Here is a 23,616-nt window from a genome sequence, read left to right on the forward strand (position 1 = left end):
AACTGTAGCAGCAGCTACTAGTGCGTTCTAGAATATTTTCTTTTCTGTTTACCCTGTTGAGATCGCACCTTGTACCTACTAGAATTATTTAGTTAACACATGTGCTAGGTACTTCAACCGCTCGAGAACGTACTACCTAGGCAGACAGAAAAAAGTTTTATTGATTTGACTGATTTGACGATTTTCCTATCAGATATATCAAAATGTAATTATTTTTCTCTGTACAAAACAGAACCGACAAATTTTAACCTTAATTTTTTTTTTTTTTAAGTGGGGTTTGTAAAGGCTGCAATGCCAATATAATATATTTTTTATTCGAAAAATACGGAAACTCTTTCATTAAAAAAAAAGTTGAAATGTTCTTGTTTTTGAAATTATTAGTAGTAAATTCAGATAACTACTTATTGGCTACAATTTTTCATTAAAATCTGACTTTACCAACCGCATTTAGCGTTGTTTACCGTAGTTAACATTTCAATTCTGATATTACTGAATATTTAAAAACATATCTTAATGCTATTTTTTTCAAGACCTCTTTTAGACCCACAATCCTTATAACACGGTCTAACTATTAAATTATTTTTTTATTGAATATACAAACACATTACAATAATTTACAAATGTAGATATTTTGAGGCTGATTGCGAAAAAATTAGAAATTTTTAACAAAAAATTGCCCAACTCAATTGAGAAATTATTTCTCGTGTTTGAGTTGAGGAGTGTTGTGAGTCATTATGGTTTATAGGTTGTAAAATTTCACTAGTTGATGTAGCTGAAAATTAAAAAAATAGCTATAAAACTAGATGATAAATTTGATAACACTATATAATTAAGAAAATAAGAAATTTAATTACAAACTAAAAAATAAAAAATATAATAGTTATTAAACTTAGAAAAAATAAGATATAAAAATAATAATGTACTTATTAGGTACGAAATAATAGTAGGTAGGTACAGCACTGGTAGTAAATTGTTCAAAGACCGAGCTGGCAATCTTGTATGAAATGGGTACTTAATAAAATGCAACAACATTTGTGTATACATGTATGCATGTAGGTGCATACATGTACATTATTCTTTACTTATAGTTTTGTGTTCATCAATGTTGTGTTTGTCTGTAATTAGTGATAGTATCAACCAAGTTTAATTAGTGTAATTGAATTTCGAGAGCTTTGATATGAATCAAAAAAAAAAAACAACAACAATAAACGCATATTAGCACATACCTATTAGGAAGCGGATAATATAACTTTAGAGGATATGTATTTTTTTTAAATATAAAATTTTGTTTATATATATATTTTTTTATTAATCATTAATCAATTTTCCTAAATTCATAACGTGAATTTTGGAAAATTTAATCAATAAAAATTACAAATGAGTTCATATAAACAATTATTTGAAAAATGTATCCAATGAAATTAAAACTTGTGATTACCGTTGGGTTTATCTAAAAGTTGTTTGATTTGTGATTTGAAAGTTTTGTAATTTTTTTCAGTTTTAATTTTATCCGGAAGGGCATTAAACAATTTTATACCTTGATAAGTATAATGGTGTTGACCAGCACTAGTTTTACATTTATGAATTTCTAAGTTACCACGTGATCTAGATCGGTTACTTATTTTTGTAGAAATTGTTGAATTGAAATGGTCTTTATGAATTTGTAACAGTGCATTCTTTTTAAAAATTTTGTTTAAGCTAAGAACCCTAAACGAGTCAAACAGTTCCGTGGTTGGAAATATCGATGGTTTTCTTAGGATGACTTTTAAAATTAACCTCTGAACCTTTTCTACCGGTGAAAGGTTAGTTTTGAAAGTCCCTCCCCAACCGATTATACCATATTGTAATATGGATTGGGCAAGAGAAAAATATATAATTTTAATCATATTATATGAAAGGATGTTTCTCAATCTAATGAATAAGTAAATAAGTTTTCTTAATCTGGTTGCCGTATTTTGGACTTGTTCGTTCCATTTTAAGTGTCCATCTACTATGATACCCAGATACTTTATACTATTTTTGCATGTTATTGGTAAACAATTTACATAACCGCATTCTTTTTTATTTTCACATTGTGATGAATGGATTTTAATGGTTATATTGTTTTCAAAAAATTTATCCTGCAAAGAGAATGGGATGAAATATGTTTTCTCGGTATTTAGTGAGAGACAATTTAGGTCGAACCATGTTTTGAATGTGTATTTATTGATATTGGCTATACTCATTGTTTCCTCCCATGATTTTCCTTTTGTGATAACTACAGTGTCGTCTGCGTAAGATATGATATCTCCAACAATGGGAAGAGTGAACAATTCATTTACATATATAATAAAAAGGATTGGACCGATGACAGTTCCTTGCGGTATGCCAAAAGATGAGGTTTTGGGTTCACTAAGGGTATTATTGATTTTGACATATTGGAATCTCTCTTTTAGGTAACTTTGGAACCATGATAGTACTATTCCGTCCAATCTAATTTGTTTTAGTTTCTCAGTGAGTTTTGAGTGTAATATGCTATCAAATGCTTTGCGGAGATCAATGAAGATTCCAAGACACTTTTCTCCATTATCTAATTTTTTCATTATTGTTGATGTCAATTTAGCAATCGCATCCTGTGTACTGAGATTGTCCCTAAATCAGAACTGGTTGGGGCTCATTATCTTCTTATCTTTTATGTAGTTGTTGAGTTGTTTTTTAACAATTTTTTCATAGATTTTATCTATATTTGATGTGAGTGCTATGGGACGGTAGTTAGAAGTGTTTTTTTCGTCACCAGTTTTAAAAACAGGGGTCACAATAGTCTTCTTATAGTTGTTCGGGAATATGCCCTTCTTCAGACTAACATTTATTATATGAGAAATTGGTTTGCTGATTATCTCACGTACAGTTTTTAATGTTTTTACAGTTTATTTTTATTTTTTTATTATCAATATAAAGTTTTTTTTTTACAGGTTTTTTTTCGATGTCTGTCTCACTAGGATAAACCTGAGTCGAGACAGACTTATTTGTTACATGAATTATTTTTTACTTTTTTTTGATACATAAAATATTTCAATACATTGAATGACATTGTGAAAAAGATAAAAAAAAAAAAAGTTATGTTGTCGTAGCCAGGGCTCGCTGATCCTCGTAGACTTATTATAGCGTTTTCAACTTCTTTATCAGTTACTGAAGCCTATGTGTGGAAACCTTCTTCAAAAGTTGGGTTTAGCTCTGGTTGTTGAGTTTGTTTTTTGTCTAGGATAATATTACTAGCAAGATTAGCGCCGACATTAACAAAATAATCGTTAAAGATATCACCACAAAGTTTTGGGTTTTTTTCTGTGTCAGTATTGATTCCTTGATGAGTAACTTCTTTTGGAAATTTTTGTTTTGTGCTTTTGTTGGTTATTGTTTTGATAATTTTCCAGAATTTTTCATTTTTGATATCCTTGCCTCGTTTAGGGTTAGCAACTAATAGGATAGTTATGTGTTTGCCCTTAGTTTTGAAAGAGATTTTAAGCCTTATGTATACAGAAACTGTATAAAGGTCAGTTTCCAAATAGCTTGCAATAAATTTTATTTTAGAAACAATGTTTTTTAATTTTGTAAACATATTTTATTGTGATTTGTGTTCAAGGTTCCGGATTTCCCACAGCCAACAGGTTGAAGATCTGTTGGCCCGAATATTTATAAATAAAGAACGTTAAATTATATGATTCCCAGTTGTTATTTCCTGCTGAAATTAAAAACTGTGCCCAAAACAAACAATTGGTGAACTTATTGAAGACTTTGCTTACTGAAAATATTCGCATACAATGATATATTATTCTAAAGACTTTTAAAATTTCATATTTATGTTTTTCATAATTTTAATTTTGCTATATTTCTGTATTTTTTTTGTTTTATACATATAATGTTAAAAATGTAACTGTAAATTCAATATAAAAAGATTTTATTTTTATTAATGTATATTTTATTTAGTTATAAAATTTTACATCTTTTACCTAATATATTATTTACTATGACTACTAAAATATTATTTACTACTTACATACTAAAATTTGGACTTCACAACATTGATACATAATCCACAAAAAACTACAAGACTTTTAGCTTCCTTAACAATTACCGGGAGTTCATTAAACATTTTAAAACCTTTATAATAAATATTGTTTCGTGTTCCGGATAAATGTGTTTTACGAAGCCTAAAATCGTTGCAGTTTCTCTTAGGATATAAATGAACTGTACTATTAATTCTAACATTCTTTTACATATAGTCAGGTAACATTTTATTTTGTTAACTTATAAATAAACACTAAGGTATTATAAACTAATCGTTCCCACACATTTAAAAGAATGAGTTGAAGTTGCATGGTTTTTATTCTGGTGTACCTGCTACAACACAGTATTGACCTCATGCCTCTGTTCTGGATTACTTCCATTCTCTTAATTTGGGTTTTGTTACTTAGAAATATTACACTTGTAAAATAATTCAGATGGGATGCTACAGTGGTATTGTTCGAAAAACGAACAAGGGTTGGGATAGCCGTACTTTAAAGGGCTATTCCATACAGGACATGTGTTTTGTATTTATGTTACAGGTGTTTGGAGGGAAATCTATCATGCCGCGAAGCAAAGAAGGAAAGAAAAGAGCTCCGGTAGATGAAGTTTATTTAAAAAAGGCTATTCAGGCTGTAATCTCAAATGACCCAGAAAAGAAAATGTCCTACAGGTAGGCTACAAAAGTGTTTGGAATAAGTAAAACTACCCTACTGAGATATGTAACTAAATTTAAAAGTGCGGATAATCCCAATGAATCAGCGTACTGTTCACCTAAGTACGCGGTAAAGCAGGTATTTACAGAAGAAGAAGAAAATGGCCTAGTGACCTATATTAAAAATGTCGCCCGCATGCAGTAAGGAATGACGATAAAGGGTGTGAGACTCTTAGCTTTTGAATATGCTAGGGCTAATAAGAAAAAAATGCCTGACAATTGGAGTGAGGAAGAAATTGCCGGTGAAAAATGGATGAGGGGGTTTTTAAAGAGGCACACAGACTTGTCAGTTCGAAAACCAGAGGCGACAAGCTTGAGTCGCATGACAAGCTTCAACAGAACCAATGTCGAGCTTTTTTTAAACAATATAAAATACGTCCATAGAAAGTATGGTCCTATTACACATGACAAAATTTGGAATTTGGACGAAACGGGCCTCAGCACAGTCCAACAGCAATCTAAAATAATTGCCCCAAAGGGGGTAAAACAGATAGGCAGTGCTACGTCGGCAGAACGAGGGTCCAGTTGTATTTAAAGATACACTGTGATTTTTTTTATGCATATAACATATTAAATAACAGAACAAAACGTGTTTTTTAATAATTTCGGAGCTCTCTTTGCGAATTTTTTATATCGAGCGAATTTCATATAGTTAACGTTTCGGCATAACTAAGGTAAATATATTATCTTGAAAACTTAAAAGAGTTAAAGAGAAACTTGTTATAAATGAATTTACTATGGGCACCATCGAAGCCGGAGTCAAATAATTAGCAGAAGCTGGGCGTATTATACAGGGCCCGCTTATACTGCAGATAGTAGACAATTGTTCATCCTGAACAGATCGCAAGCTCTCACCACTGGTCTGGTGCCTCAGAAACTGGCGGTCTGTCTTACTTACTATGGGCACCATCGAAGCCGGAGACAAATAATTAGCAGAAGCTGGGCGTATTATACAGGGCCCGCTTATACTGCAGATAGTAGACAATTGTTCATCCTGAACAGATCGCAAGCTCTCACCACTGGTCTGGTGCCTCAGAAACTGGCGGTCTGTCTTACTTACTATGGGCACCATCGAAGCCGGAGACAAATAATTAGCAGAAGCTGGGCGTATTATACACGGCCCGCTTATACTGCAGATAGTAGACAATTGTTCATCCTGAACAGATCGCAAGCTCTCACCACTGGTCTGGTGCCTCAGAAACAGGCGGTCTGTCTTATTTACTATTGGCACCATCGAAGCCGGAGTCAAATTAGCAGAAGCTGGGCGTATTATACAGGGCCCGCTTATACTGCAGATAGTAGACAATTGTTCATCCTGAACAGATCGCAAGCTCTCACCACTGGTCTGGAGCCTCAGAAACAGGCGGTCTGTCTTATTTACTATTGGCACCATCGAAGCCGGAGTCAAATTAGCAGAAGCTGGGCGTATTATACAGGGCCCGCTTATACTGCAGATAGTAGACAATTGTTCATCTTGAACAGATCGCAAGCTCTCACCACTGGTCTGGAGCCTCACAAACAGGCGGTCTGTCGATAAGATGTACCTTGACAAACAGATTGCATTATTTGGATCACAGACGTCACTCCTTCCTTTCCTCAAAGCCAGACCCTCCACACAGCATAGCCAAAGTTGACTCAGGAAAATGGAGTTATTTATTTTAAACGATTGGTAAGTATACAATATTTCAGACTAGAAACAAAGGACAAATGATAAAAATACATGAAAATGTAGCATGTTCAAAATGGAGAACTGCAGCTAACAGAGCACTGAACGCGCTACACCACGCTGGGAACCAGTAGATATGGACAATTCGGCCACCAACCCATGAATGGTAAACATCATAAAATGACTGTGAAATAAAATCCCAGTACACTTTTATGATAATAGTTGTATAACATAGTTCATAAACATAAATCAATATTGACATATATCTCATTTGGGCCTCTGAAGGTAACTAAACGTGAATTTTTAAGCCTTCGGGCCTTGGACAGATCTGACCGGGGCGTCAATACATTATTAAAGTATTTTTACTTTTTTTTCTATAATGCGTAGATATGTGATATGTTCGTCATTAGAAAGATAAATAATTATTCTTCACAGTTTGGAATTCCAAAAATTTCTTGACTTGTTGGTAAAAATATTTAAAAACTTGAAGGGAAAATAGATTTAATTTTCACAAATACCTTTTTACTTATACCATGTAGAATCAACTCTCGAAGTTAGTGCACTTTACCCCCGGACACATTGTATAGGCTATTAAAAAGGGTATTTTAAGTAAGAAATCTTTCGTTTAGTAAAAATATGGGCTATAATATTTTTATATAATTTGGGATTTCATAATGTTTTGCTCTTACCTATCTAGTATACAATTTCTCCTTGTTGGACTTAATTATTTATGTATTCATGCCTTGAAAGCTTTTACATGTGTACATTGTTGTTTAAATGTATACATTGTACATGGTAAGTTGTTCAGGAGGACATAACTAACTAACTAACCATCACGCCGTTTTCCCGCAGGGGTAGGCAGAGAGGACGGACCGCCAAACAACTCGGTCTTGGCACACACTTCTTGCCTCATTCACATTCATACATCGTCTCATATATACTCTTCTATTGTTCTGACTTCTGACATGGCCCGACTCAAGTATCTGATTCACTTGGTTGTGTAATAATAATATTTAGGTTTTTTTCATGAAAATGTATATGTTTTTTTAATTATTGTAATAACTGCTATAGAAGGATTAGGGAGATATAATTTTACTTAAGGCGACATTAGGCTCTAACAACAGAGGTTTGCTCGAAGATAACATTTTAATTATTTTTGATGAACGTATTACTAAAATCTCAAATGCTTCTAGAGGGATCCTTATGTTATATTAGTTATTTATATTTAAGATTAATAAAACAGTACCTTGCCACTAAATAATTTGATATATACCGCTTTAAACATTTTATAAAACCCTTTTCAGCTGTAAAATTAGCGGTGAGCACCAGATTTTATTTTTCTAGACGATGAATTAGTACCTTCCCGAGGGATCCCTCTAGAAAAAATGAGATTTTAGTAATACGTTCATCAGAAATAATTGAAATAAACCCTGACGGAACGATCGATTTTCCAGCACTGCTAGGGCAAAGTCGACCGTAGGTCCGTCAATAACGCCGGGCCGAGCGCCGGATATTGTTTTTACACGACTTCATCACTTATGAGAATCATACTTAATTTTAGAGATTTGATAGGGCAAATTCGCCCTATCAATTCGAATTTTGTTTCATCACTTTCCATGACTTTATATCACTTTTAAAATGTTTGTTGAATAGTCAAAGTGTTGATTTATCCGGTCACCTCTGCTGCCATAGGTAGGAGAGGGGGTCACATAATTTTCAAATACAGACCACAGCGTATTTTTAAGTGTCACGGGTTTGTATGGCGAGCAATATAGAGTTACACAAAACTTATAGCATAATCTGTCACCCCCTTAAAAATAATATTATGTTATTCTTTGTAATTTACATAAAAAAATCTTGTCTTTTAAACACCATTAATCATTAAAAATAACTTAGCATAAGATTATTTTATCTTTTAAATCTGGTATTGCATAAGATTAGCATTCGGTAATTTTGTAATGTTTATGCTGCTCTTGATGTAATAATGAAATCTGCACATTAGTGCATCAATAATAATTATAAAAATGTAAGTTTTGTCTACTAAAAAGAAATGTTTTTATAATTTTTTCAAAATTTTCAATAATTTTCAAGATTACAAAATAATAAAGATAATTTTTTTTTTTACAATTAAGACTTTTGTTAAAAACATGCATTTAAAAAATTGGGTTCCATGATAACTCAACACAGTGACAATTCAACACACCTTTAAAAAGTGATATTAAGTCATTAGAAACGATGAAATTTTTTTTTAACATAACCTAACCTAACCTACTTAACCCAGTTAATAAAGATTTTGTTTCATCACTTTCCATGACTTTATATAACTTTTTAAGATGTGATGAATTATCCGGTCACCAAAAAATTGTGTTACCGAAGTTGAAGATTTAAAATGGCAATACTTGGATTTCATCATAAACTTTCTAAAATTATCTTCTTTTCTGAAGTCTCTATGGATAAACTGTTAGCTGTCACTTTTGTTGGTTATGTTATTTTGCTTTACCCTTTTTGTCAATTTCTACACCTTGGACGAAAGAAATCCTTCAACCTCATTATAAAGTTGTAGTTTAACAGAACTACCAAATCCTTACGTAAAAGCATGGATTCCGCCGCTATCAAGTTAGAACCAGGCACAAGTGCGGAAGAGAGTGTTGCGGTGATATTTACGGAAATCCATATGGAATATCCTTTTGTCAAAAAAGAAAGTCCGGAATCCATTTCCGAAGATAATTCAGGTATTTTGTTGTCTGTTATTGGTGCATATCTGTTATACAGATGCAAAATACAATCGAAAATGTAACTGCAGATTTCTTGCTTGGCTATATCAACATGCTCATTCATACCTATATATCGATCTTACATACGCTATTCTGCTTGGTTATTCTTATGAGGTACCTAACACCTCAGGAGAGGGTTACACATGAAGATGTAGGTACTATAATATCACCTCTAGGTCGGGCAACGTTGTAAGAGTGATCTGGGACAAGAGCATTGGCAGGGACATCTGTAATTGGTTCCTAGAAGAGGCCTTTATTAAATGTTTTAATTTTTTTATTGGTAGGGCATTCCACATCCGTGCCATTTTTACAAACACCATCCGGTGAAACGATCAAATCGACAAACAGTAACTAAAAAAATAATAACAAAGAACAATGACCTCGAGCTATAAAACCTTTAGTTATATTTTCGATTATATTTTTCGACTGTATCTATCATCTGTTCCATTTTATTAGTATTTTTTAATTAACAGGTGAAATGACTTTAACGGAACCTTCATATCTATAGGGGGTCAACAGCAAAGCAAGTGGAATTTCATATACTGAAATTGATCTCGAGGTTCCTGATATTAAAAAAGAAAACTTTGAACCTTTTGAAAAAATTCACCAACCAACGGGTAAACCAAATTTCCCTCATTATATTTTTATATACTCGCATATCCAGTATTAGGTTTAGGCTTGCTAAAAAAGATAACCAATTGACTGTTAAAATCGTCCCGTAAAGGCGCTGGAACTACATTCTTGTATCTCACGGTTCGGTAATATTTCTGATTTGAAACTTAAATTACAAATGAACCCAATCGGATTTTCTACAACTAAATTCAGTAATTTCAGCAGATTAGCCGAAACAGTATCTGGCCCACAAGTATTTGATGTCTTGAGGTCATCCATCATTTTTGTGGCTTCTTTAGGCATTGTATCTTGTCAATTTGATGTTTTTCCAGGTAGCATTAATGTGGAGACTGTTACCGTCAAGTCAGAAGCAGGACCCCGAGAAGAAGATGAAGGTGGCATTCCTTATATGGAAATTAATATAGACCTGCCGAATGTTAAAGAGAAACGCTTAGAAAGCTTTGAAATAATTACTCAGAAAACAGGTAAAACCGATATCTTTTCTTCGTGCCATCCTAATTTTTACCTCTTAGAATTAGCTGTACTTGCTTATAAACTTTCTTTATCCGTAATTATTTCAGAATTGTTTACAGATCTGAAGAACTATCCTCCGGAAAAACGATTCTCGTGCCCCCATTGCAATTTCTCTTTCTCTAATACGACATTGTTAAACATACACTTGCGCACTCATACTGGAGAAAATCCTTTTTCATGTTCCAACTGCAACTATTCATGTTCTCGAAAGGAACAATTTACGATACATATGCTTACTCACAAGGAAGAAAAACCTTTCTCATGTTCCGACTGCATCTATTCGTGTTATCATAAGGGAGATTTAAATAAACACATGCGGACCCATAGTGGAGAAAAACCTTTTTCATGTCCCGACTGCAACTATTCGTGTTCTCAAAATGGACATTTGAAGAAACACATGCGGATTCATGGTGGAGATAAACTGTTTTCATGTTCTGACTGTAAGTTTTCTTGTCGCCAAAGGGGAGATTTGAAGACGCACATGTGGACTCACATTGGAGAAAAACCTTTTTCATGTTCCGAATGCAGCTATTCTTGTTCTCGAAAGGGAAAATTAACGAGACACATGACGACCCATGGTGGAGAAAAACCCTTCTCATGTTCCGACTGTCAGTTTTCATGTTACCAAAAGGAATATTTGACGAAACACATGCTTACTCACAGTGGAGAAAAACCTTTTTCGTGTTCCGACTGCAACTATGTGTGTTACAGAAAGGGAAATTTGACGAGACACGTGCTGACTCACAGTGGAAAAAAACCCTTTACATGTTCCTACTGTAACTATTCATGTTCTCGAAAGGGAAATTTGACGAGACACATGCTGATTCACAGTCGATAAAAACCTTTTTTTTTAAATTTGTGTTTAGATAATTATTTTTAACAATGTCTTCCACACTGGGATTTCCCGTGCTAGGAAATACATTTTGTTGTATTTTATTCAATTAACCTTTTTATATAATACAATTCCTACTACACTGGTTAAAATGTGTGCTTCCTTTTTTGAAATATTTTAATTTCTTAAAACTTAGAGTTTACAATGTAGATCTTTAATATTAGTCCAGTCAGTGGGGGATTAAAAAGGGCTCCACCTTGCAAAAGGTTAGGTAGTAGCGATTTTCACATATGTTGTTATGATTGGGACTCTAAAGAAAAAAAAGTTTTCGACCTTGGGGGGGTCGAGCTCGACCCGCCATCTTGGATTGAAGGTGCCAAAATTTGGTTTTTTCAAAATAATTATGAAGTGGTCATTTTTACAACCAAATTGTTGGAGGCAAACTTAAAGACAACTAAATTACCTACATTTTTTGTAGAAAGTTTTTTTTTGTACGTCTAATAGGTAACGAGTTACAGCGGTTGAAAGAAGAAAATTTTGACAACAAATTGTAAAACTCCAATTTTCTTGATAAATTTTGTTGATAAAAAGCTGTTGGATTGGTTTTCTCAGCATTGTCCCTTCCCCAAAATCAATTCACTTCTTTCTATCAGTACTGGAATTGTCGGGGATGAAAAGATTAATTGTCATTTATCCAGAGAAATAGGTACCGAGAGGATGTCGAACATGGTTACCACGTCTGAAAATTTTGAATCTATAAAATTTAAACGTAAGGACAAAGTTATTCTTTTAGTAGCAGTCAACAGCAGCAAAGGTCGGCGAAACAACTATTTCCATCAACCCGCAAATGTTGTTACAGAGAATGCGTATTGTGAAGAAATCCGACGAAGAATTGAAGGATTTCCTTAAATTCGAACTCGCCCCATTTCCTTTGTCGCTGAAAAAGGAATGCACAAAGGTACGAAATCATCATTTTATGGTGTTTTCGAACAACTTCCAGAAGGCGTGCAACTTGAAGGTAGCAAAAATAATGTTGTGGATGGAGGATATCTTTTACATAAAGTTGTATGGAATCGGAATGATTATTTTGGGTCAATTTGCGACAAGTACGTTCACTATGTAAGAAATCACTATGGATCACATACAGTCATTGTTTTCGATGGATATCCGCTTGATGATGGTGAAAAAAATACGAAAACCGCAAAAAGACTTCGCCGATTGAAGAAGCACGTGCCTGCAGATGTTTTTTTCGATGAAACAATGCCAGTTCAAGTTTCAAAAGAACGATTTTTAGCCAATGAAAATAACAAAGTCCGTCTGATTTCGATGCTTACAAAGCAATTTATACAGGATGATTTTACAGCTAAGCAGGCTGAAGAAGACGCTGATGAGTTGATTGTCAATACTGGGATTTCCTTGTGTTCATCATATGACGCTGTTTTCATTATTGGCGAAGATGTTGATCTCCTAGTTCTGCTGACAGCATTATCACCACCCAAAAGTAGTATATATCTTCGCAAACCCGGGAGAGGCAAAACTTTTGAAATACTGTATTCCGCGAATAGTGTGAAATACAAAGAGGCGGCTGAGAATATTCTGTTTCTTCATGCCTTTAGCGGCTGCGATACAACATCGTCCTTCTTCAACCAAGGAAATACAAAATTTTGTTCAAATATTGAAGACAATATTAGTGATTTCTGAACGAAAATCTGAAACAGAAAAATCAGAATCAGTCCCAGATGTGACCGTTTTCTTTTCTGATTTTTCTGTTTCAGATTTTCGTTTAGAAATCACTAATATTTTCTTCAATATTTAAATATTACAATTTGAGGTTTTACTCAATAAAGTTATTCCGAAAAATAAAAATTTTGTTCGCTTGTGCAAAACGACACAAGACTCAATGCCATGATAGGAATCTTCAAACAACATGATGCAACACCAGAAGACATAGCAGTTGCAGGAACACGCTTTCTTGTTGCTTTGTACGGGGGTGTCATGGATAAGGAAACCTTGGAAGAAGTCCGCTACAAACGTTTCGCAAAGTCGACACCAAAAAGCAAATTCAATCTTGCCTCTTTGCCACCAACGAACGACGCTGCATGGTACCATGCATTTAGAACGTACTATCAAGTCCAAAAATGGTATGGAATCCAAAAAAATCCAGAAAACTGGGGCTGGAAACGTGACACCAACGGGCTTGTTTCAGTAAGAATGACAAATAAACCAGCACCCGAGATTTATTTTTTTCATGCAATTGTAAAAAAGGATGCGGCGTTGCATGTAGCTGCAGGAAAGCTGGATTGAAGTGTTCTATTGTATGTGGGTGCTGTAATGGTCAAACATGCCGAAATTCGCCAGAGGTTCACATCGATGTCGAGGACGAAGAAGAAGAGATTTTGTCAATGGAAGCCCAGAATCTCAGTATCACAGGCAATGAGTTAGATGATGACATTGATGACGAAGACTGTTAGTAACATAATTTATAGTAACATAATTCATAGTAATGTAACATAATTTCGAAATCTACCATCGCTGGTATATCTGTGGAGTAGATCTACTGGGGATACCACAATAAAAAATGCGCCATGTTCTCTACCTCATGGTGGTGTGGAAATGAGTTCAAAATTATTATAATTATGCAATGAATAACCCGAAAAAATTACAAAGTTGGGAATTTCATCATTTTTTAGAAAAATATTCACATTTTTGCCACTGTAACTCGTTACCTATTAGACTTACAAAAAAAAACTTTCTCCGAAAAATGTAGGTAATATAGTTGTCGTTAAGTTTGTTTTGAACAATTTGGTTGTAAAAACGACCACTTCACAATTATTTTGAAAAAAACAAATTTTGGCACCTTCAATCCAAGATGGCGGGTCGAGCTCGACCCTCCCAAGGTCGAAAGATTTTTTTTTCCTTAGAGACCCAATCTTAACAACATATATCAAAATCGCTACTACCTAACCTTTTGTAAGGTAAAACTCCGCACTGACTGGACTATATAGCTAATATAGATATTTTAAATTAAACTTTTATCACTTGGATATTACACAGGTTGTTTCACTTCAATCAGTCTGTGTTTAGATTAAATGTTCTATAAATTTCGTGTCTACCTGTTTCCCTGATCCATTGTTTTATGAATATTTGAATATTTATTGACATTTGTAAATTGTGTAGGAGATTAGTAATCTGTTGTAAAGTTTTATGCTGTAGTTTAAAGAATTTCCTGTCTTCGTTTTTGCTTGTTGGATGTATTTTTGATTGAAATATCTTGTGATTTTGAAAGGTGCCTATGTTCGTTAGTAGGTCAAGTGTGTCATTTTGTGAATACAAATAAATATGCTTTTGGCATAGAGTTGTATAAGTGACGTGATGTTTAGATTATTAAAAGTCACAAGTTCCGATAATTACTTTGAGAAGTATTGTCAAGATGGCTTTTTGCATTACAATTAAGGGATTTAATGTGGCATTATTTGAACTTCCCCATCCAATTATTCCTTATTCTAATTAAGTTTGACAATTGGCCATGTAAATTCTATTTAGTTCTCTTTTGTCAAGAATGTTTTTGATTTTTTTGTAAAGTATATAAGTATTTTAATTTTATAGTTGTTTTCTATTCATTTCAGATTTTTATCGATTTCTATGCCCAGATACCTTATGTAGTTGACCTTTTGTAATGACGGACAGTCGCATAGACGTTTTATATCTTGGCAATTATGGATTTTTATATTTCAGTTCGATAATTCATCTTCCGTGTTGCTTATTTTGAAAGCAATTTATTTGTGTGTGTTTAAGTTTATCCATTCCTTGATATTGTATAAATCAGCTACAGCTTTGTTAAATGTTTTCTTCATTTGTGAGGATAACGGTGTCACCGGCAAAACTTATAATTTCACCATCTGTTTCTATATTGCAAAGTGATCAATGTAAATTAAAAACAAGATCGGACCCAAAACACTACCCTGAGGCAAACAAAATTTATTTTCAAGTGGTTGGCTAGTGATATTACCAATTGTTATAATTTGTTTTCTATTTGTCATATAACTCTGGAATAATCGTAATTTTTTATATGTGATTCTTACGATGTCAAGTTTTTTTAAAAGGGTACTTGTAGTTTGGTGTCAGAGGCTTTTGAAAGGTCGATGAATGTTCCAATGAATTTTCTACCTGTATCTAGATTTTTTTTAATGTTATGATAACTAGTACAATGGTGTTAGATGTACCTCGAGTTTTCCTAAAACCAAATTGATTTAGTGATAGTAAGTAATTTTTTTCAGGGTAAATTCATTAGTTTACAATGATTGTTTCTAAAACTTTTGATAGGGTATTCAGAAGTGTGATTGGTCTGTTGTTACTAATATTCCTTTGATTACCTGATTTATACACTGGTATTTCTCTGCCTTGTTTAAGTAATGATGGGAATAAACTTTCAATAATGGATCTATTTATTAGGAATTGAATGGGAACTATGTTAGCTCTGTAGTAATTTTGTTTAGCCGATTTAATAAGATAATAGCAAATGTTTCTATAGTTTTTGTAGAATAGTTTTAGGGAAAGGTAATAAGGCATTTTTTTACTTGTTGATGGAGTTTGTCCCTTTTTCTTATACACTTAACCGAATAAAACTTATTATTATATTACCTATTTAACTTAGTTTTTATTTCATCACTTTTCATGACTTAATATCACTTTTTAGGCGTATTGAAAAGTCATTGTGTCGAGTCATTCCATTGAAATTGTTTTAAAGTATTTTATACTAAGAAGTTGAACATTGGTCAGTCTTATGGGTGTGATTTTTTTTTTCAATATAATACACTTATGACGAAAATTTTCCTTTGTTATGATAGTTCTCAAAGAACCCACAACGCATTAAACTTTTCGGGTCCAACACCACTCGCGATTTAGAAATATCACAACGCCGATTGCTAACAATAATTCATTCGTAAATATTGGGAAAAACGTTTTATTGCCAACACTTCGAAATGGATTCTTCATAATCTATAGAACCATTGGCATTTAAAATTTCAAACGCATTTGTCACTTGCGTCCGTTTCTCGTTTTTAAGAAAAAATATTTGAATATAAGGTAAACCTTAATATATGACTTAATGCCCATTTTGATAAAACAAATTGTAGATTAATGTATTGGGTCACATACCTTGATAACGGGGATTTGCCCCGCAGCTCACATGGGACCCTTCGGTCATATTTAAATGTATCATACTTCGAATAAGAACTACCGAAATTGCATTCATTTTTATCACCGCACATTTTTATTGGCTGCTATCTTTATGTATGATCGCAAGATTCAACCCGAACTAAATGCAATCTAGACAGTTAGATAGAAGCTACATAAAAATACATAGTTGTTTTTAATGTGCGACATGTATTGACATTATCTGCAAATCTGTAATGATTTTTTTTAAACTTTATTTGTTCTCATTTCTTTACACATATAATACATAAAAACAAATAGTATAAACGAGAAATGAAAACCCACTAAGGCACTGCCTGAGTGTGGGTTATATAAAAACGATTACTATATTCCCAAGTACCTACCTAAAGTATTAATTAAATAAGTACGAAAAGGTTTTTTTTTTAGTTATTATAAAAAGTAAATAGAAAGCAATATGTACTACAGTTTAGAAAGTTACAGAAAGTTAAACTCCAATTTGTAATATTTAATTATTGAAGACAGTATTAGCAATTTCCAAACGAATATTTGAAATAGAAAAATCAGAAAAATGTGCGGTGATTAAATAATAATAAGAATTTATTCCAGAATGAAGGCAATGTTTGTAGTTTTTTTTTCGATATTAGTTTTTTATTTAGATAGGGTCCCATTAGCTCAGTTAATAGAGCAGTGCTCCTGCAAGGCAAGGGTCCTGTGTTTGAATCATAGATGTGACTTATCTTTTTCTGATTATTCTTTTTCAAATATTCGTTTAGAAATTGCTATTGCAATATTGTCTTCAATAATTAAATATTATATGTAATCAAATGAACCAATGTAGCAATATGTATAAATATATATATATAGTTTTTTTACTTGCTGTAACCCTGTCTGTATCATTCTGTCTGTGATAGAGAAACAATGGTGCGTTATACTTTTACGTCCCACATATGGCACTGTTTTAAACAATGATATTTAACACCCATAGTGGACTAGATAGCCGACCTAGCGGCCATTGCCGTAGGAATTTGAAGCCATCTTGAAAGAGTCAGATCACGGCGGGAATTCAAAATACATGCATTCTATCGTACATTAAGAACATATTTGTTTAAACACCTCTTTATGAAATGTATACTTTATTTCTAATTAAATATTGAGTAAATGATTAGTAAATAAATAAACGGATTATTAACCGACTCACGGAATGTGTGACAAAAGGCTTTTCTAATTATGGTTTTAATACATACCGCACCATCATTTTAGGACTCAAACTTTGCCAAATATATTCAAATAAGTTATTGTGAAAGAAAAAGGACTGGATTTGACAAAAGTTTGATTGGGAATTGGGAAAAGAGAAAAAATGACGTATTATATACTAACAGGATAAGCTCCTGGGTTTTTATTAGAAACTAGAATATGTACACTCATTTTTAAAAGCAACACAACTAAGCATAGCAAACACTGTTTTGAATGGTAACAATTATTTTATAAGCAATAATAATTAGCCTGAAACACTCATCCACATTGAAAAATCTCCTGATAAAAGATACATGACGCCAACGGGACTTGAAACCGTGTCCTTTCGATTTCCGGTCGATAGCTCTGACCACTGAGCTATGGCGGCTTATCTCTTATCCGCGAAATAATTCAACATATACTAGTGTTTCATTCAACAATTACTGCTTGTTATATTTTTTCACCTGAAAACAGCCAACTTTATTTTATTTGTTGCGTTGGCGTCATGTATCTTTTATCAGGAGATTTTTCAATGTGGATGAGTGTTTCAGGCTAATAATTATTGCTTATAAAATAATTGTTACCCTTTATGCTATGCATTAAAAATCTTGTGTTAAACATTAGTTTACCAAAAAAAAATACTGTTTTGAATGATTTCTGCTTTTACGTTGTACTTAGAAAGTTTACAATGGGATAAGACAATATGCTGCAATAACGTATATAGTCACATAAGACATAGGCCTGGTCATAGTCATATAGTTACAGGTTTAAGACTGGTAACGTAAATAAATCAGGATTTACAGATGTATTGTAATAATTGATAGGGAGTGACTTTCTTAGGCAAACATAAGTTACCGCTCACATTAAATATTGGAATACCGGTAGGCCTATATCAGTCTTTGCCTAAAATTAATGTAAATAAAACATTATACAGTACATATATATCTTATAAATATAAACAAATCAATGTAGATAAAAAATTGAAGGCAATATTACCTAAGCAATTGGAACCTGATTATATTAAAAAAGTGAATTTGCACATAGACCTACATTTGCTTCATAAAGACTTGTTCAGAGCAGACAATTTTCAAAATGAAATCCTTTGAATAAAATCAAAGGCGGCTTTGCGGCCAGCACCTAGGTACTAGGCGCTTCTTTACCGACACCCATGTTTGCGGCTACATCTGGTCCAGCTTTGCCGGCAACATGGTGGTCCGCTTGACAACAGGTCTCCAATCCTAAATATTTCATTTAACCTGATAAACCAATTCTCCACTGTACACAAGCAGGCAAATCACGCTGGCTGACCTTTTCAAGATGGCGGATCGGCTCTTCAAATCACTACGGGCGCTGCTATACGGGAGGTAGGGTGATTGGCGATCTAGTCCACTATGGGTGTTATATATCATTAGTTTTAAAAAAACATGTTTTTTCCTGTCACAGGTGATATCTTTATAATATAAGTATATAAAACACAAGAGTATTCAATAAAACATTAAATAACGGATTAAATTGGGCTATTTTGTTAAAAATAGATAAATGTTATTTTAGCTAAGTTCCAAATAATTGCATGACACCAAAAAGTTGGTGTAAATTGGGCAAACGTAGTGTCGTACAACCTTCAGTATCACAGCAACCATGCAACCATCTACGTTTAAAGTTTTTCTGCAATGAATAATGTTTTGTATACATATGGCGATGTACGAAATAAGGAAAAGACTGTCACGAAAGAAAATACGGTGTTGGATTCTCGGATGGTTATGAAAAAAGCGTCTGGATTAAGCTTTGAATAAGCATATGAAGATCCTGAAAGCTATAAAATCTAAGTTCGTGTTAACTTCTTTTTATAATTTAACTGAACAAATTCTCCGACAACATATTGGACAGGATAAAAAATGTCGGGAAGCATTGCTACAAAAATTGAAACTCTAAATTACGCTAAGATATTTAACAACTGGAAATAGTTAGTGTTGACGTAATATTTAGTGATTCAATATTTTTGCATGAGGTGCTCTGGAATATTATTTCACTAAATAAATGTTATTTTTAAAATAACATCTTTTACAGTTTCCATTTCCACGGCTCTAATAATTGCCTTGAAGGGTGCTTCACGGGAATCTCTATTTTCGTACTGAGGCTGCTTTAAATCCCAGAGACACTCGTTTTGCTGGTATTCATGGATAAACTGTACATTTTTAACATCACCACAGCGTGGATTTGTTATTTTCGATGGTTTAATGGTGGCAAATCTCTCAGGTAATTACAAGGAACCCATACGTCCGCTCGACTGAAATGCTTTCACGACACTCGTTGGCATAAATAAATCACTTTCCTAGTTGCATCACATATTTACACTACACAATTAGTTGCATTATTGAGTGATGCCATAATTTCACGGTGGCGCGATTCTTATTTTGTTGCATTAAACTATGTTAATACGTGATACCAGAAGTGCAACTAATGTCATGAAACAACTTGAGCGCAACTAGTTGAAAATGCAGCTTTAAACAGAGCGGTTCTGTATTTCCGCATGCAAAATAGGTACTTGACCAGAAAATATCTGTATCAAAACATATCAACAAAAATATCACAAGCATTGTATTTGCTTTTGAAATAACAATATGCATTGTTCTAACCAGATTGTCATTTATCCAATTCGCAGCTCCGTCTCCAAACTCCACCTTGCTCAATAAGGATTTGAAATTAAGAACAAGGACAAGAACACTTTGAAAATTTCGAGTGCATTTGTTTGGGCTAGACCAGAAGAAGAATTGTAAGCAAGTCGTTGATGTTTATCGTGTGTATAATATTTACCTATATTGAAAGTACTTATACATTTGTTGTGACCACAATTATTACCCCGAGCTATTGCGGTGGAACTCATGTGATTGTGTTGTGCTTACACTAACTTTATTATGATGTGTGCTTCTTTGCGGTCAGTGATTGGCCTCCCTTTTTTTCTTCTTTCATAACTTATTTCGGATGCGACATATGGAATGATTAATTTAACTGCTGACTAACTAACTGGGTTAAACAATGTAAGGAATATTATGTAAAATAAGCCCTTAGAAACAGGATGAAACGATTGAAAGATGACGAAAGCATGTTTGTCCACAATGTTAGGTTGTGTAAATAACATAGAGATAATAAGTCATAGTATATAATTATTTTTTAATTAATTCATTCAAGTAGGTACTGAACATAAAGATCTGAAAATACTTTTTCACTTTACTAAGAGGCCGCGCTTATGAACAGATTTTTGAAAATTTTTAGAAAATAAGGACTCACTTAATACGCATATTTATTTAAAAAATACTTTTTATCAGGTAGACAATAAAGAGCAGTAAGTAATTCTGTTTCTGGAAAAGGAAAATAATGTATTTTATGGCTATTTAGCTAAACATACGATAATTTGACTTTTTTCTCCACGTCTGGTTTTGACATTAAAATATAACAATATTCAATTTTTTAAAACACACTTTGTGACGAATCAGTTTTATTAATTGAATACATTATTTTTTATTGTACAAAGTTAAACAAATAAAAAAAATCACTTTGTAAATGAATAAATATAACTATGAAATGCACTGGGAATCTTTTTCTCAGCTGTGAGTCAGCTTGTGTCTCGTCAAATTATTCTTTCGAAAACACGAGTAGTTGCACTTGGAACATGAAAAAGGTTTTTCTCTACTGTGAGTCAGCATGTGTCTTGTCAATGTTCCCTCTTGACAACATGAATAATTGCAGTCAGAACACGAAAAAGGTTTTTCTCCACCGTGAGTCAGCATGTGTCTTTTCAAATTTTTATTTCGAGAACATGAAAAGTTGCACTCGGAACATGAAAAAAGTTTTTGTGCACCGTGAGACACCATGTGACTCGTCAAATATGTCTTTCGTGAACATGAATAGTTGCAGTGTGAACATGAAAAAGGTTTTTCTCCACTGTGAGTCAGCATGTGTATCTTCAAATGACCCCTACGAGAACATGAGAACTTGCACTCGGAACATGAAAAAGGTTTTTCTCTACTGTGTGTCAGCATGTGGCTCGACAGATAAGCCTTTTGAGAACATGAATAGTTGCACTTGGAACATGAAAAAGGTTTTTCTTCACTGTGCTTCAGCATGTGTCTTTTCAAACCTCCTTTTTGACTACATGAATAGTTGCAGTCAGAACACGAAAATGGCTTTTCTTTACTGTGAGTAGGCATGTGTCTTGACAAATTTGATTTATGAGAGCATGAGTAGTTACAATGAGGACATGATAATCGCTTTTCAACAGCATGCGTCTTCAGATCTGTCGATAAATTTGAAAAAAAAATACGAATTAAGGCTCAATAAGTCTTATTACCAACACAAAGTTTAGATAAGCGCAGTTAATTCGTCAAAACGTAAACGTAAGTTAAATAGGAGAGCACGAATTGATAAATCATACAATGAAAATCGGTGTTACCTGCTGTCTTGTCAATTCTTTCAAAACGTTCTAAGCATTCCTTCTTAACATCCGGCAGGTCTATGTCAATTTCCATATTAGGACATCCCCTTTCATCTTCTTCTCGGGTTCCTGGTTCCGCCTTGATGGTAACAGTCCCCGCATTAAAGATACCTGGAAAAACAAATAATAATTTGTACATTGATAATTTATACGAAACGAAACATAGTTTTTAATTAAAAAAGCAATAACCGTAAAAATAACGAATAAAGATACCATTGATTAACCACGTAGATGCAGATTTTGTATAAAAGTCTTTAAGGTCAATTGACGATACCGTAAGAACACAGACACACTCACTGACAAATAGGGTGCATCATCTGGGTAACAAGAAAGGGGGTACTATTGAAATATTTATTGATTCCATTAATTAAATAAACCATAATCTATATTAGCACTTTTATTATTATTTTTAAATATACTTTATTATAATTGTCATCACAATTTTACTAATATAATTTTATTAAAAAAAAAATTTGTGTATTCATAGAACTATTTTGTACCTACTTTATAATCCATTACATCTATATCCTGTTAGTTATAATACAGATATTCCACAAGGTACACTGCATCTTGTATCAATTTTATGTAAAAACCTTTTTAGGCGTATAAATAAATGAATAAGAAAGCCCCCAGATCTCCCCAGGGAACGATGTTTCAAGACGGTTTTTTTAAGTCGATGGAATCTAGCATCAATAAACGTAATTTAAAGTACAAATACAAGTGCGTTTAAAGTATTCTACTTCCTTATTTCATACTTATTTTCGTATGAAAGAAGAAAGTTCCCGCACTTAACCCAGTAAAATAACACTTGAAACTTACATCATGTCCCAAATAAAACGAGAAGACATTTCAAAATGGACTTGGATTCCGAACATCGAAATTAAACATCCTACATTTTTAATATATTCAATGAAACTAACTGGCTGACCGAGTGCTATATGCATATTGCAAACATTCCTTCTTTAGATCTGGGAGGTCGAAATCCATATCCGTATATGACATTTCACCTCCGCCTTCTTCTTGGGGACCTGGTTCCGTCTTGATAGATATAGTATCTGGATTTAGTAGATCCATTGCACTGCTGTGGTAGCGTTTGGTAATTGGTTTAACTTCAAACAAACATACCTGAAACAGAACATAGTTGTAACGGAACTGTAATTTGAATGAGTTTTTAATATTTTTTTACGGTTGGAATATTCTGTCAAAACAATGAAGTCGTAGCTAAGACACTTATTTGGAAAAAAAATGATACAAATTGTGACCTTGAAGTAAAGACAACGGTTTAGAGAGTCATTGACAATATTCTGGTAACTCAGTATTTATATAATATATCTACTCGTATATCTAAAGATAATTGGTTATTCCGCTTTTAACAAAATATCGGTAATCCGTATACTTGTGATTACTTTCAAAAATGCCTTGGAAATACTTATCTTAAAATAGGTCGACGTAAAATCGACAGTTTAAACGTTCTGCTGTTAAATGATTGCTTAACTAAATTGGAATAACGACCGCTACAGAATTTAAAAGGAATGAATATAA

General features: G+C 33.2%; 1 protein-coding gene across 1 annotated transcript in view; it reads left to right on the top strand.

Moving 5' to 3' along the window:
• LOC149415825 (uncharacterized) overlaps positions 1–23,616 on the top strand; it is a 198,941-nt gene that overhangs the window by 31,627 nt on the left and 143,698 nt on the right. The window lies entirely within an intron of this gene.

The sequence above is a fragment of the Hesperophylax consimilis genome, chromosome 17, assembly GCF_061612785.1.
Source record: "Hesperophylax consimilis isolate HC1 chromosome 17, BYU_Hcon_1.0, whole genome shotgun sequence".
NCBI lineage: Eukaryota > Metazoa > Arthropoda > Insecta > Trichoptera > Limnephilidae > Hesperophylax > Hesperophylax consimilis.